Here is a 16588-nt window from a genome sequence, read left to right on the forward strand (position 1 = left end):
AAGGGTGGTGTCATCTGCATATCTGAGGTTATTGATATTTCTCCTGGCAATACTGATTCCAGCTTGTGCTTCATCAAGCCCAGCGTTTCTCATGATGTACTCTGCATATAAGTTAAATAAGCAGAAGTACAATATACAGCTTTGACATACTCCTTTCCTGAGTTGAAACCAGTCTGTTATTCCATGTCCAGTTCTGACTATTACTTCTTGACCTGCAGGCAGATTTCTCAGGAGGCAGGTCAGGCGGTCTGGTATTCCCATCTCTTTCAGAATTTTCCAGTTTGTTATGATCCACACAGTCAATGCCTTTGGTGTAATCAATAAAGCAGAAGTAAATGTTTTTCTGGAACTCTCTTGCTTTTTTGATGATCCAACGGATGTTGGCAATTTGATCTCTGGTTCCTCTGCCTTTTCTAAATGCAGCTTGAAGATATGGAAGTTCACGGTTCACATACTGTTGAAGCCTGGCTTGGAGAATTTTAAGCATCACTTTGCTAGTGTGTGAGATGAGTGCAATTGTACAGTAGTCTGAGCATTCTTTGGCATTGCCTTTCTTTGGGACTGGAATGAAAACTGACCTTTTCCAGTCCTGTGGCTACTGCTGAGTTTTCCAAATTGCTGGCATAATGAGTGCAGCACTTTCACAGCATCATCTTTTAGGATTTGAAATAGCTCAGCTGGAATTCTGTCATCTCCATTAGCTCTGTTCATAGTAATACTTCCTAAGGCCTACTTGACTTTACACTCCAGGATGTCTGGTTCTAGGTGAATGACCACATCATTGTCATTATTCAGATCATTTAGACCTTTTTTGTACAGTTCTGTGTATTTTTGCCACCTCTTCCTAATCTCTTCTGCTTCTATTATGTCCTTGCCGTTTCTGTCCTTTACTGAGCCCATCTTTGCATGAAATATTCCCTTGGTATCTCTAATTTTCTTGAAGAGATCTCTAGACTTTCCCATCCAATTGTTTTCCTCTATTTCTTTGCATTGATCAATGAGGAAGGCTTTCTTATCTCTCCTAGCTATTCTTTGGAACTTTGCATTCAAATGGGTATATCTTTCCTTTTCTCCTTTGCCTTTCCCTTGTCTTCTTTTCACAGCTATTTGAAAGGCCTTCTCAGACAACCATTTTGCTTTTTTGAATGTCTTTTTCTTTTTGCATTTCTTTTTCTTTTTCTGGAACATTCTTTGTTGGTGCATAGAAACAACTGATGTTTGTTTATTGATTCTGTGTCCTGCAACTTTGTTGAATTTATTACTTTTAGCAGTTAGTGTTGGATTATAGATCATTTGACCATGTATATTCAAGGTTTACTTCTGGACTCTATTTTATTTCACTTGTCTATGGGTTTATCTTTATGCCAGTACATTGTTTTGATTAATGTAACTTTGTACTATTTTTGAATCTAGAAGTATGAATCTTCCAAATTGGTTCTTCCTTAAAATTGTTTTGGCTATTCAGGGTCCCTTGAGATTGCACATGTATTTCAGGATAATTTTTGTGGCAATAGAAAAATGTACCATTGAGAATTTGATAGCTATTACATTAGATCTATAGATGGCTTTGGGTAATATGGACATATTAACAATGTTGTCTTCCCATCCATGAACATAAGATGTCTTTCCACTTGTTTTGTGTCTTAATTTCTTCCAGGAGTCTTTTGTTGAATTCAGTGTTCAAGTCTTCTACCACCTTCTTGATGCTACTATACATGAATTATTTTCTTACTATTTTTTGGGTCATTCTTTGTTAGTGCATAGAAACAACTGATGTTTGTTTATTGATTTTGTGTCCTGCAACTTTAATTTATTAATTTTAGCAGTTAGTGTTGAATTTTTAGGTTTTCCTAATATAAGGTTATGTCATCAGTGAACAGAGATGATTTTACTTCTTCCTTTTCAATTTGTATGCTTTCAATTCTCAATTTTTTGGTCTGCTGCCTAGGTTTTTGGTCAATTGGTAAGTTTGTTTTTTTTGACTAATTATTTGGCTTTTGATATTGTCACTGTGTCTGTTTATAATATTAACAGTCTTATTGAACAATTCATCAGATCAGTAATGCCTATATATTCCAATATATTCAATTTTAAAATCAGCAATTTAATGATAGAATATGAGAAGGGAATATTTTTCGATGAAGTAACAAAAGTAGTATCTTTTAAATTTTATTATGGAAATTATTTTATGTATAAAAAAACACAGTTAAGAGTAAAATGAACCTTCAAATACTCATCTCCAGCTGCCACAATCCTGGTCAGTCTAGTTCCATATACATACCCATTCATTTCTCCCGACTTCCAGAATATATTTATTCTACGATATTATTTCATCCACAGGTATTTCAAAATATATGTACAAGAAGAAACTAATTATCACACCATAGTCACACTAAAATTTTAAGCACTTCCTCTTTAATATTATCAAATGTATACTGTAGAAACAATTTGCTGGATTGTCTCATAATTTTTTAGGGTGATTGTTTAAATAACTGTAAAAATAAAGTCTACATATTGCAATTAGTTGCTATATTTCTTATATTTTATGTAATTTAACGTTTTTCCTTTTTCTACAACTTATTTAAAAATTTAGTCAATTATCCAGAGGAGTTTTCTACAGTCTAGATTTTACTGATAGCATTCCTGTGGTATTGCTTGATATGTTCCCTGTCCCTCTATCTCCTTAAATTGGTGGCAAGATCTAAAAATTTGATCAAATACAAGTTCAGGGCTTTTTTTTATTTGTTGTATTTGTGTGTGTGTGTGTGTGTCAGGAATATTGCATAAATGGTCTTGGATACTTCCATTCAAAGGAGTTTAATGACTGATTTCGTCTAAAAAGCAGTTTTGTATGTGTGTGTGTGTTAGTTGCTCAGTTGTATCCAACTCTTTGCAACTGCATGGACTGGAGCCCACCAGGCTCCTCTATCCATGGAATTCTCCAAGCAAGAATATTGGAGTGGGTTGCCAGGCTCTCCTCTAGGGGAATCTTCTCAACCCAGGGATTAAAATCAGGTGTCCCACATTGCAGGCAGATTTTTTACTGTCTGAGCCACCAGGGAAGCCCCCAAAGCAGCTTTACTCTTCCTTAAATATTTTTACTATTTTAGAGTAACAATTCTTTACCATTACATAGGACTTTACAGTTTTGAATTACTTTCATATACACAAATACACTGACCTTTACAATACTGTTGCAAGGTAGGTGTTAGGTCCAGAACTTGATTTCACCCAATTACAAACTCATATGTTAACCTGTTATCGTTCACTGATGCTGGCAGAAAACAGCAGGCTCCTGGGTCAGAGAGCAAGGAATGCATTACTTATGGCACAACAAGCATCATGAATATCAGCATATTTGTGTTGCTTTCCTTTTGTTCTTAGTTCAATGGGAGTGATGTGAAACGACCCAAATGGATTCTGCACATGCAGTGGGGTTTTGAGTCATAGCTGAGTAACACTTAGCTTGGGGGATTGACCAAATTTATAGCAAGCATCTCTTTGTCCAGGAGACAAGTAATTCTCTTACCTCTGAAAGTCACCAGGTACATAAACAATCTTGAAAAATGACCCATGGAAGAGTGGTCAGAGTCTTAGAGGCACACCGGAAAGACAAGTAGGATTGCTATAAGTCCAACAAAGAATATTCTTCTAGCATTAGATACAATAGACTGTTTTCTAACATTTCTAAAAAGGACATTAAGGCTCCGTGTGAATCAGGGTCACATAGTAAACAGCCAGTACTAAAATCTAAGGCTTCTGAAATGCATTCTTTATATCATCTTTAAAAGAATGAACTGTAGTAGCATGGAGGTGGTGACAGTGCAGCTTTTCTCTGACTAAGGTTTAAATGTAGGGAAAATAAAAATTTCTAATCATGTGCTTGAATCAAATGTGACTTACTACCTCAATTCTGCATTATTAGTATAATTAGGAAACACCCAAGATAATGTTTCTACATTCCTAAAATAAACAAATTCAAAGCAATTATAGAGAACTACAAGTCTACTGTCACAAAATTACTGAGATTCAAGTCCCAAGAAATATTAGCTTATATGTGAAAATTTCAAAATACACAAGGAAATAATTAATCAGAAATAAGAGATAGCAGTCATGATAAGACTTACAGTTATTAGAAGAATTTGATAGAGACTATAGTGTATAAGTGTCTAAAATAGAGTTTCAAAAAAATAAGAAATTACAGAGGTGAAAAATAACTATTTGATAAAACACTAAAGCTTTAAAAACAAAAAAGAATGATGAAAAATAAAATCTCAAATAATGAGTTTCAGCTCAGACAAAACTGAAAAGATTAATACTAGAAGGCAAATCAAAAAAAATTCTCCAAAGACAGAAACAGTAAGAAAAAGAAATGGAATATGTGAAAGAGTTATTTATAGTTATGGACAAAAGAATGGAAAGATCCTGATATTCCCATGATAAGAATTCCCAACTGAGAGAAAAGAGAGAGAATAAAAATTCAGTAGAGTTAATAAAACTATGTATAATGTATAAATGTATGAATCCCACGTAAAATAAATCTAAACCTAGACAAAGTATAGTGATGTAAGAAAAGAGATTTTTTTAAATGGCAATCAGAAAATAAAAATTAACTATGAAAGTATTATAATTAGAGAAATAGGAATATATTCATTAGTAAAAATTAATGTCAGAAAATATATTTTCAAATTGCTGAGATAAAAATATTAAAATAAATTTTACATGGTAACTAATCATTTTGAAGTTAGAGGAAAAAGATGTTAATAGATTTTTTAAAATAAGACTTTATCAACTAAGACGCTCACTGAAAAAAATTGGCATGGAAGAAGAAAATTAAACTCAATGGAAGGACACATACAATAATTTATTTACTCCTTCAACAAATGTTACTTAAGCACTTCCTTTGTGCCAGGTATTTTTCTTGTTACTGGGATTATAACTGTTCAAGAAGCAATATCTATCAAATTATTTTCTGTAATTGAAATTACATGAAATCACATAATTATATGTATAGTTTTTTACAATTTTAATATGCTTTTATAGCATATTTAAAAGCAGTCAATATTTCTTTCTTCACTCTCTTAACCATCCTAGTCTGTGTTAACCTTGAATTTTATTTCCCTACTGAAAAATATACTTCCTTTTATGAAACAAGTGCTATGCAGTCCAACAATCCGATCACTTAGAACAACAGTCTACATTTTCTGATACAATTCTCATCCTCCTGGCGTTCAACAAATACTTACTAAACTGAATTTAACTGAGTCTAGTTGAATTGGATTAAATTGATACAAATATATCTATGCTTGTTGTTATTTTTCAGTCACTCAGCCATGTCCAACTCTTTGTGACCCAGTGGATTGCAGCATGCCAGGCTTCCCTGTCCTTTACTATCTCCCAGAGTTTGCTCAAGCTCGTGTCCATTGAGTCAGTGATATCATCCAACCATCTCATCCTCTATCTCCACTTTCTCCTCCTGCCTTCAGTCTTTCCTAGCATCAGAGTCTTTTCTAATGAGTTGGCTCTTTGCATCAGGTGGCCAAAGTATTGGAGCTTCAGCTTCAGCATCAGTCCTTCTAATGAATATTCAGGGTTGATTTCCTTTAGGATTGACTGGTTTGACCTCCTTGCAGTCCAAGTGATTCTTAAGAATATTCTCCAGCACCACCACAGTTCACAAGCTTCAGTTCTTCAGTGCTCAGCCTTGTTTATGGCCCAACTCTCACATCCATACATTACTACTCATAGCTCTGGCTGTATGAACTTGTGGGCATATCTGCTTTTTAATATGCTATCTAGGTTTATAAAACTTTGCTTAATCAATGCCAAAAATGAAGTCAGTGAGAGCAAAAGGGAGAGCAAAGTACATAAACAGTACAGAGTTGAATATGGGACTTAAGAAAGACAAAGATATTTCCAAAGGCATCCACCTGCCCTCCACTCTTTTGGTATTCTTAGAGAGAATCTTAGATGGATAGCACGTTTAAAAATAGCTCACACCTGAAGGGTTAGATCACAAAGAACAAACAGATCAAAAGCAGGATGTGGCTGTGCATTTTATAACGTCTAAAGCAAAAAGGGTTCCTTGGTTCATTAACCATACATCACTCATTACTTCCAAGCATTACAAGTGCATGACATCGTCTTTGTCCTTGGAAAAACAGCTGTAATTTGACTAAATCTGTCATCAGTGTTGCTAAATGACAAGGCAGAAAATTACACAGCTGATGTAACTGTGCAGCCTAACTATTTTTAAAGTAATCATCTGTACAGAATAACAGTGCAACTGGTTATCTTTATACAGAAGACAGGATCTAAGGACAGAGGGACAGGACTTCAGTGGTCAGAACTTACCTACCCAATCCTGACCCTTGTCAGTTAGGTGGTAATGGCATTCAAATAATTATGATTTAGGATGACAGAATGAAAGAGACTTTGGACATGCCTTCTCCAAATGCCTCACTTTTCACAAATGAGGAAACTGAGGACTTAAAAGGCCCAGGTGGGTGAGAGAAATGGGCTGATTTTTATAAGTGACTCTTGTTTTTTTCTTATGAACCTATTTAAGAACTCTGCTTATAACCTTCTTTTTACACTGATTCTCCAGAAGAAATTTATAGTGAACAAAAGTATTGTTTAATAACCAGCGTTGTTTCAACAGCTGAGAAATCCACTTAGTGATGTTTCTACTACTAGAATGCTCACTCTCACTACTATATGATATATTAAGTAATAGGCTAATTAAATCACCTACCACATAAAGCAGACATGGAAATAAACCAGGGGCCACAAGCACATAGTGTGAAAGTATTTTAGATATAATGAAAAGCCGGCAGAGGAGTTAACCAGAGTCAGTTCCAACAGAAACCAAAAATACAATAGATTTCCTAACAAATCTATCTTCAGTTTCATTTTATTTTCAGAAGGACAATTTGTGTGTGTTGATGTGTGTATGTTGAGTACCTGATTTTATCCGTTTAGGCAAATGCTTATGTTCTCTTCATTCTGTATGATGACTTGGATACAAACATTCACACCATTAAGTAGACAATTAGTGATTTTTGACTTACAAGTAAACTAACGTGGCATTTTGGAATATTCTCATCAGTATTTTCTACAAAACATTATGAACATAAGGCAATTAAATACAAAATACGCCTTTATATTTCCTGGAACTATGCAAGAAGCCAACATGTGTTCATTGAACTGAAATATGTATATTCATATATACATACATATATATGTATGTAAATGCCCAGTGCATTTCCATATGAGAAGGCTTATCTCGGAATATTTGAGAGCAGGAAGTTCCCCTTGAACTTCAGTATCCTCCGTGCCTACGCAGTTCAAAGGTACAACTGGGAGGAAAATTATTTTTGAGTCTCTATTTTTCTTTCTCTGTACATGCTGCGTAACCAACATAGCTACAACTGGAGACATAAGTGTTCCACAGGCTTCCATGTTTCCTTTTCAGCAAATTTCGGGAAAAAAATTGCTGGAATTGCCATTCAGTGATCAGATCAGCTTGTAATGTTTTATCCCCTTCCTGAATACATTGTGATCCATAAAGGAAAATTACATGCGTTTTATGTAATACATTGTAATATGAGTTTCAAAAAATGCAAAATTGGAGCATGAGCCTTTTGGTAAACTGAATATTTCATATCCTTAAAATATGAAAAACAATGTTTCTGGAGAATTCTGACTGGATGTGTCCTTGACTGAGATGCTCCCTCCATGTTCTCACCCTTATGCTTGATAAAGCTTTATCCAACGTGCTGTTTCTGAAAGAGGGAAATTGTATTATATGCATTATTTAGTCTTATAAAACTGTAGCAGAAAGTACCTGGCTCTATCAGAATGATTACCTGCAGGTTCATAACACAGGACCCCATCCACTTGGTGGAAATAAGAACAATATTCAATTTGATAGACTAAGTCAGGTAAATCTAATTATCCCTCAGTGATTTTTTTTTCTCATAGTTTAATTAATTCTGTTCAGTAGTCTCAATGTCAACATTATCACACTAGAAAAACATATTTACTAGAGAAGAGTCCAAATTTTCTAAATAATACCAGGCCCAACGTTCAGCCTCTCATCCAAATCTACATAGACTATTCAAAAGGAATGCCTTTTATAACAAAGGAAAATGATGAGATATTGCAATACATGTTGAAAATGGAAGTTTATGTTGTATTCATCTGAACACAAATTTTCTTCCAGTGATTTTAAATTCCAGCACTTAATCTATACATGTGTGATATAAGTGGTAGTTTTAATAAGATTTCCCATTGCTCACAAATTCTAAAAGTGATGGTTTTTATTTCAACTTTATCATAATGGTTATGCTTATAGAACCCTCACATAAAATCTCCACTCTATGATAGCTTGGCATGGTAGCTCACCTACGAAACTTAAAAGTGATCTACTGATTTTTAGGCATGAAGCATAAATATTACTGAAATATCCCAAATACTTTGAGGTTTTCCAAGAAACAAATATGAAATAAAATCAGATCAGATCAATCGCTCAGTCGTGTCTGACTCTTTGCCACCCCATGAATCGCAGCACGCCAGGCCTCCCTGTCTATCACCAACTCCCGGAGTTCACTCAGACTCATGTCTATCGAGTCAGTGATGCCATCCAGCCATCTCATCCTCTGTCGTCCCCTTCTCCTCCTGCCCCCAATGCCTCCCATCATCAGAGTCTTTTCCAATGAGTCAACTCTTCGCATGAGGTGGCCAAAGTACTGGAGTTTCAGCTTCAGGATCATTCCTTCCAAAGAAATCCCAGGGCCGATCTCCTTGCAGTCCAAGGGACTCTCAAGAGTCTTCTCCAACACCACAGTTCAAAAGCATCAATTCTTCGGCGCTCAGCCTTCTTCACAGTCCAACTCTCACATCCATACATGACCACAGGAAATAAAATAGCATTAAATTAATTATTAGTAGCAGCCATATTAAATTTGGTAGCATAGCAAAAGAAGCATAAAAAGAGAAAGAAAACAACTCAGCAAATTCAGTCACGTTCTAGATGTATTTTTGAAACTATTTGGGAGTTAAAACAAAATCATTTTATTTTATTTTGTATTGTGCAATAAAGTTTGGGGATGAGAACTTAGTTGGCAATTGCTGGACATTCTTATCAGCAGCATTGGTGCCTACTTGCCAAAGGATATCTCTAGAAAGGAGCCCAACACTTACCTCTGAAGGCCTACCATATATAATTTTCCCAAGATACTCCATCATTCTGCAATTGCATAATTACTAAAGGCTCTAGAGAAAAACTTTAACATTTCTGAACAGGTATGTTCAAGCATATATTGGACATATATATGTATATTCTTTAAAATTCTAAATATGAATAATACTTAAAAAATAAGAGAAGGAAAAAGAACAAAATCATGGTGCTCTCCCAAGTCTATGTACATTTTAAAAATACTGAATATAAGGACCTCACTTCAGGCCAATCAGAACAAGATCTCTGATGACAGGAGCTGAGTGTTTGAAGCTGTATGCTCTAGATAACTGTAATATGCGCCGAAGTCTGAAAACAACAGGCTGAATGTATACACAGTTTCCTAGAGTCCCTTGTCTCTTGCTGTTTTGAACACAGAAGTTTTTTCACATTAATAACTAAATGATATTACATATAGAACAGGTCTCCCAGAGTAGTAGGTTGGCAGAGAAAGTCACTGGATTAGAAAAATATCATCCAAGTCATAAGGTTGGAATTGCTCATTATTTATTAACAATAACCATTGGCATTTATTGTTCACCAGGTCCCAGTCACTGTGTTAAATGCTATATATTCACTGTCTCATTTCTCAAGTACACATAGCTAATTAAAAAAACAAAACAAAACTAGGTTTTAAGCTGGGGTTGGTCTGACTCCATTTTTTAAAATTTTAACCACTCCACTATAGTACTTCTCAAATGGAAAAATTCAGAACACTGCACTGCTGCTGCTGCTAAGGCACTTCAGTCGTGTCCGACCCTGTGTGACCCCATAGACGGCAGCCCACCAGGCTCCCCTGTCCCTGAGATTCTCCAGGCAGGAATACTGGAATGGGGTGCCATTTCCTTCTCCAATGGACATTGCACTTCCATGGGTAATTAATCAATTGTGATCCACTGTAAAGTTGATTTTTTGAGTAAATAATTTATGCCAGTTTATGTCAACATCCATGTTCATTCTGAATTACCAAGAAACAGCTTAAAAACTAAATATTAGGGATCAATGTCAATATCCATGCTTGAGTTTAGAATCATACTGAAAAATAATTCACACTACTTACTTGCTCACAGTGAATGAATGAGAAAGGAAGAGAGTGATTAAAAATGAAATGGTCTGATCCTCTCAAGTAAAGGCCAAACCGTCATCATAGTTCACAGTAAAAATGAATACATCATATAAATGCACAGAGAAAACTTATCATGTGACGCACAGAGAATGAGTATGCCCAAATCAGAACTCGTATTATTGCCTCCCGAATCCTTCCCCTTAAAGTGGGTGTCTTGACACAGTCCACATCACTGAAGCTCTAGAAATCTCACTGAGGCAGAAGGTCTCTGAATCTTTTTAGTATTTATTTCCAACTCTCTGGCATGTAGACGTCTTACCATTAAGTCTAGAAAAGGTGCTGCTTCTTACTAAGTGCCATCAGCATGAAGGTCATCCAGGTAATGAACCAACATAATACCCTGTAGAAGAGAGATCTTTCTCTGACAAAAATCACGACACGGGGTTAAAGAGTTGAAACACCCCTGATACACAGTGAAGGCATTACTGCTCACCGTGCCAGCTGAAAGCAAACTGCTTGTGGTGGACCTTATGACAGGGCTAGAGAAAAAAGCACTTGCCAGATCATTAGCTGCCTACCAGGTACCTGGAGATGTGTTAATTGGCTCAAGTAATAAAATCAAACCAAGCACAGCAACTTCAATTGAACTCACCACTTGACTAAGCTTACAATAATCCACTGTCATTCTCCAGGATCCATCTGTCTTCCACACTGGCCAAATAGGTGAGTTGAATAGGATGTTGTAGAAATCATCAGTCCTGTATATTCCCAAGTGCTTGACAATGCAACAACCTCTGCAATCCCTCCAGGAATTCAGTAGTGTTTTATTTCACATTGTCCTTCATAGAGCCAATTCTAGAGGCTTCGAACTTGGACTTCCACAACAGTCCTCACAGCTCAGGTCAAGGAACTAATGTGGGGATCTTACCAACTACTGAATATTTCTATTCCAATTATGCATTCCAAAACTGCAGAAATAATCCTGGGCTGGGTTCAGGGGCCCACTGAGTTTCTTGTGAGATGGATCCAAGCCAAAACTCCATGGGTCATCTGACCTCCATAAGTTCCTACTTTGACTGGTAGACCAGACTGACATTTTGAGTCTCCTGGAATCAGTGTCAGTTAAGAATCGATGTCAGTAATACCTAAGAGATCTAATTTTCTTTTCCTTTAAACACACTTACCCTAGTAAAAAGCCATAGGTCCCTTTGGTGAAAGTTGGGAGAAAAACTAAAAGTCAAAATTGGGGGCATTGTATTGAATATCAAGATCTTTCCCCAAGGAGACCTGGCTTCCCCTTCATTCAAAGGGTTCTGGATCTAAAAATTGGTTCAAGTATAGGAATGGATTGAGGAGGCATACCTCTGTTTTTATGACTCAGATTAGAATTTTGTTCACTTGACCAATAATTTCTGTGCTTATATGTGTGTGTGTATGTGTGTGTGTGTGTGTGTGTGTGTATGTGTATATATACATCTCACAAGAATTTAGTAGGTTTCCTATTTATTTCACTGCTAAGAGCATCATAATAAACCAGGCCACAGGACTGCATTAGTTCTGGCAATGTTCTGACTGCTGATTTGACAGTCCTTTGAAAATAAGGCAACCATACCCACCCTGCCCTGGTGGTTGACTACCACTGTTTGGCCCCTTCCACCTCAAAGTCTAATTACTCCCCTCCCAGTTAGGTTTCCTGATTCAGCAACCTCAGTTTTCACTGTAAAGATGGGTGTATGCAGGAGAACAATCATAGACCTTTTCAGGATGCTGGAGCTCCCCACGTAAATTTATTTATCATAGTTGTGGCGAAAATTGCTTCTTCTGGATGCACCCAGGGTGGATGACTAAGTCTTAAATGACAAATCCACTCTAACACTCTAATCCCCCTGAACCTTTGAAACTGTTCCTGTGAATTAAACCAAATCCCATATGATATCTCTAACTCATTCATTGTTGTCCACCTTGTGGTATTAGATTCCGCTCAGACTCAAGCTGAAACATTTCATGCAGAATGTCTGCTTAGTAAGCTCCTATCAATAAGTTCAGCCAGATCCAACTTTATGTTCCTTCCACCATTCGCTCACATCTTATATACTCATATTCACACATGTTCCCTTGCAGCTTTCTGCCATATAAAATTGAAAACTCAAATAGTTCTTTTGGAATACAGGGCACCTCCTCATGAGCTACAGTTTGTTTCTTATTCCAGGCCTGATAGAACTTGAATCCAGCTGTAAGTCAAGAGGTAAAAAATAAAGTAGTTGGGGGAGGATCCTGCAGAGAATTACATTGTCTCAATGTCAACTGCCTCAGGGGACACCCCTGTATTTCTCTCAGGCAATGCAAGGTTATGTCCCTCAAAAGTGGGTAGACAAGCCACTTCCACTGAGGATGGGGAAACTGCTTCTACTGGCAAAGACAACCAGTCAGGATTTAGGAGCCCAATGTCCTCAGATTCATCACGGTCTTCCCACATATCCCCATTCCAGCTTTAAGGATCCCATTCCTTTCCAATCAAAGCCATCACTTTAACAAGTGACACCCTTCAAGGCCAAAAGTTTAATTTGCTCAGCCAGTGACAAATGAGATTCTAGGTTTGATTTTCAATGGACTCAACCCAGCATCTGTAGAAATTGAAAGGATCCTTCAGGGCACAAGTAGAAGTTTTCAAGTCATTTAAACAGCACTTGAACTCATCTTTTCTTTCCCTACTTTTTCCATCAACACTAGGAGCAACCAGACAATCAATCCCCTTATATCCACTAGTTTGACATAATAGTCAAAAGTATCACATACACAGTTACCCATATCTTTGCCTCTTATAAGTAGGTAATTAAAAGAAAGTATCCAATGGAAATATTTTGTGTATCTCTATTTCCAGATCATAACAGGGACTACCAATGTTCTCTTTACCAATAGAAATGGAATCATTAGCATCTTTAAGTCTAATCAGATTAGTGAATCAATCTAGAAATCTCAGAACCAAGTTAGAACACTCATCAAAACCCTGTTCCTCTAGAATCACTCTTGGTACCAAAATCTCTATTATTTTGGGTTCTTCAGAAAAAATATAACCAATAGGATGTACATATGTTATATATACATTATGATGATTTATTCCATATTATAAAAGTTGACTCACACAGTTAGAGAGGTCAGTACCTTCCAAAATCTGCAGGGTGAATCAACACGGTCCAGTCCAAAGGCTGGTAAGCTCGAGAACCAGTAAGAGCCAATGTTTCCCTGCAAATCTAAAAGTATAAAAAAGCAAAGCCCTGTTTCACATCAATCAGGCAGGAAGAATTCTCTCTTACTTGATGAAGGGTCTGAATTTTTATTCTAGCCAGGTTTTCAACTGATTGAATGAGGCCCACACACACTAAGGAGGGCAATTTGCTTTACTCAGCCTACCCATTTGAATGTTAATCTCATCCAAAAACAAGCATAGAGAAACACCTAAAATAATGTTTGACATAATATGTGGACACCCTGTGGTCCTGTCAAGTCAATACCTAAAATTAACCATCACACCAACTATCTGTGTTCATGATATTTTGGGGATGTAGAGTTGGGAGGACTGCCATGCATCACATTAATTGAGTGATAATTTTAGTGTTAATTTAATCACTGACTTTAATTTATAGGTTCATTTTAGCTTTACATCGTAAATTAAAAGTTTGCATCTAATTGTGTCATTATACGTATTTAACTAACACTGTAGTTAAAATCAGCTTTCTAAACTGGGGCTGTGGAAAAAAGTTTTTTCATTTAAAATTGGCCATAATTTACATAAACAAGATTGAGAAACTGTGTTACATAGAAGGATAACCGCTTTCTCAAGACAATAATAAAGTATAGATATTGTTTAAGGGAGAAGTTTAACGGTGAATCAGAGAAGGCAATGGCACCCCACTCCAGTACTCTTGCCTGGAAAATCCCATGGACAGAGGAGCTTGGTGCGCTGCAGTTCATGGGGTAAGAGTCAGACACGACTGAGCGACTTCACTTTCACTTAACGGTGAATCTGGGATTCATTTTTTGCCTTAACTGAATCTTATTGCGGAAACGATCTTTGAGTTCTTACTTAGCACCCACTGTGCTACTCTGTGCACTGCACAATGAGACGAGACTAGAATGGCAACATCCCAGGTCTTATCAGTTGGTGCCCAGCTTTAGCATTCCACAAACAAGCTAATATCCATGAGAATGCTATGAGAGACCTTTATCATGTGCATAAGGTATACCATGTGGCTCTGACAGTTTCATTCAATAAATATGGTTCAACTAATACTTAAAAGATTAAAAGATGCTTACTCCTTGGAAGAAAAGTTATGACCAAGCTAGATAGCATATTCAAAAGCAGAGACATTACTTTGCCAACAAAGGTCCGTCTAGTCAAGGCTATGGTTTTTCCAGTGGTCATGTATGGATGTGAGAATTGGACTGTGAAGAAGGCTGAGTGCCGAAGAATTGATGCTTTTGAACTGTGGTGTTGGAGAAGACTCTTGAGAGTCCCTTGGACTGCAAGGAGATCCAACCAGTCCATTCTGAAGGAGATCAGCCCTGGGATTTCTTTGGAAGGAATGATGCTAAAGCTGAAACTCCAGAACTTTGGCCACCTCATGTGAAGAGTTGACTCATTGCAAAAGACTCTGATGCTGGGAGGGATTGGGGGCAGGAGGAAAAGGGGCGACAGAGGGTGAGATGGCTGGATGGCATCACTGACTCGATGGACATGAGTCTGAGTGAATTTCGGGAGATGGTGATGGACAGGGAGGCCTGGCATGCTGTGATTCATGGGGTCGCAAAGAGTCGGACACGACTGAGTGACTGAACTGAACTGAATACTTAAAAAATCTTCTAGAAGCTCTATCTGCACAAGCTGCTGAAATTTTACTTCACATATCCAAAAAAATTTAGAAAATAGAAGTGTACAAAGTGTTTGAGTTGGTGCCTATAAGTTACATCCAGCTTTCCATCTTAGTCTGTTTTTAATAGTTTCATTGTCACCATTCTTACTCATGATGTATTCATTGTTGGCATTAGAAGTATACACTCACATTTTGTCCAGTATGCAGAAGGAGGGAGACATTGTAAGACTACTTAGAGATGCTCAGGGAGTATCATTTCCCTCTGGTTTCCATTTACTCATGTTTTGCTGTGCAATATCCTACATCCTCACCTCCATCGATACATTCTCTCTGGATTTTCGCTTGGAAATTATTTTTTCCCACCTCATTCTGTGTTGAAACTGACCCTTACTCAAAATAACACCTATCATCTAAAGACCCAGTTTCCTTTGTTACATCAGAATATTCTTGAAGCAATAGATTCTCTTTGCACAAAGGTCCTATAGTTGCCTAAAAGGTGAGAAACAGGTTCCATGGAAAATCTACAGAGAAACAGCATACTAAAATTCTTGGTAAAATAACTTTTTTGTGTAAAACACTAAAGACACAGTACCTGTGAAAGAAATAACTTATAAGCTGGACTTCAAGAACATTTAAAACTTCTGTTGCAATTAAAAGATGAGTAAGTTCTGAAGCTCTAATATATAGCATTGTGATTTAAAGAATAAATAAAAACTCTTGTGATACAAAAGACAGTATCAAGAGAATGAAAAGACAAGCCATAGACTGGGAGAAAATATTTTGAAAGACACATCCAGTAAAGGATTGCTATCCAAAATATACAAAGAACACTTAAAACTCCACAATAAGAAAACAAACAACCTGATTAAAAAATGGGCCAAAGATCTTAACAGACATCTCAAAAAAGATATACAAATAGCATCTGATCACACAAAAAGATGTTCCACATCACATTATCAAGAAAATACAAGTTAAAACAACCATAAGATACCACCATACATCTATTAGAAAGACCCAAATCGGGAACACTGACCCAAATATTGGTGAGGTGGTGAAAAAAATAGGAACTCTCATATCACCGGTGACAATGCAGAATGGTAGAGCTACTTTGGAAGACACTTCGGCAGTTTGTTATAAAATGAAACGTACTCTTACCATTGATAAACCATACTCTTAACCACAAGATCCAATATCCACACTCCTGGTATTTATCAAAAAGAGTTCAAAATCTATCCATACACATAGTCCTAAACAAGGATGTTAGCAGCAGCTTAATTCACAATCACCAGATCTTGGAAGCAACCAAGATGTCCTTCAAGGGGTGAATGGATAAATAAACTGTGATGCATGCCAGTAGTGGATTACTTGGTGCAAAAAAGAAATGAGCTATCAAGCCCTGGAAGACATGGAGCA

At 36.7% G+C, this 16588-nt stretch overlaps 1 protein-coding gene across 2 annotated transcripts in view; it reads left to right on the forward strand.

Annotated features, from left to right (window-relative positions):
* GPC5 (glypican 5) overlaps nucleotides 1–16588 on the forward strand; it is a 1566851-nt gene that overhangs the window by 1529762 nt on the left and 20501 nt on the right. The gene's annotated exons all lie outside the window — the stretch shown is intronic.

Source organism: Bos javanicus, chromosome 12 (assembly GCF_032452875.1).
Source record: "Bos javanicus breed banteng chromosome 12, ARS-OSU_banteng_1.0, whole genome shotgun sequence".
In the NCBI taxonomy this organism is placed as follows: Eukaryota; Metazoa; Chordata; class Mammalia; order Artiodactyla; family Bovidae; genus Bos; species Bos javanicus.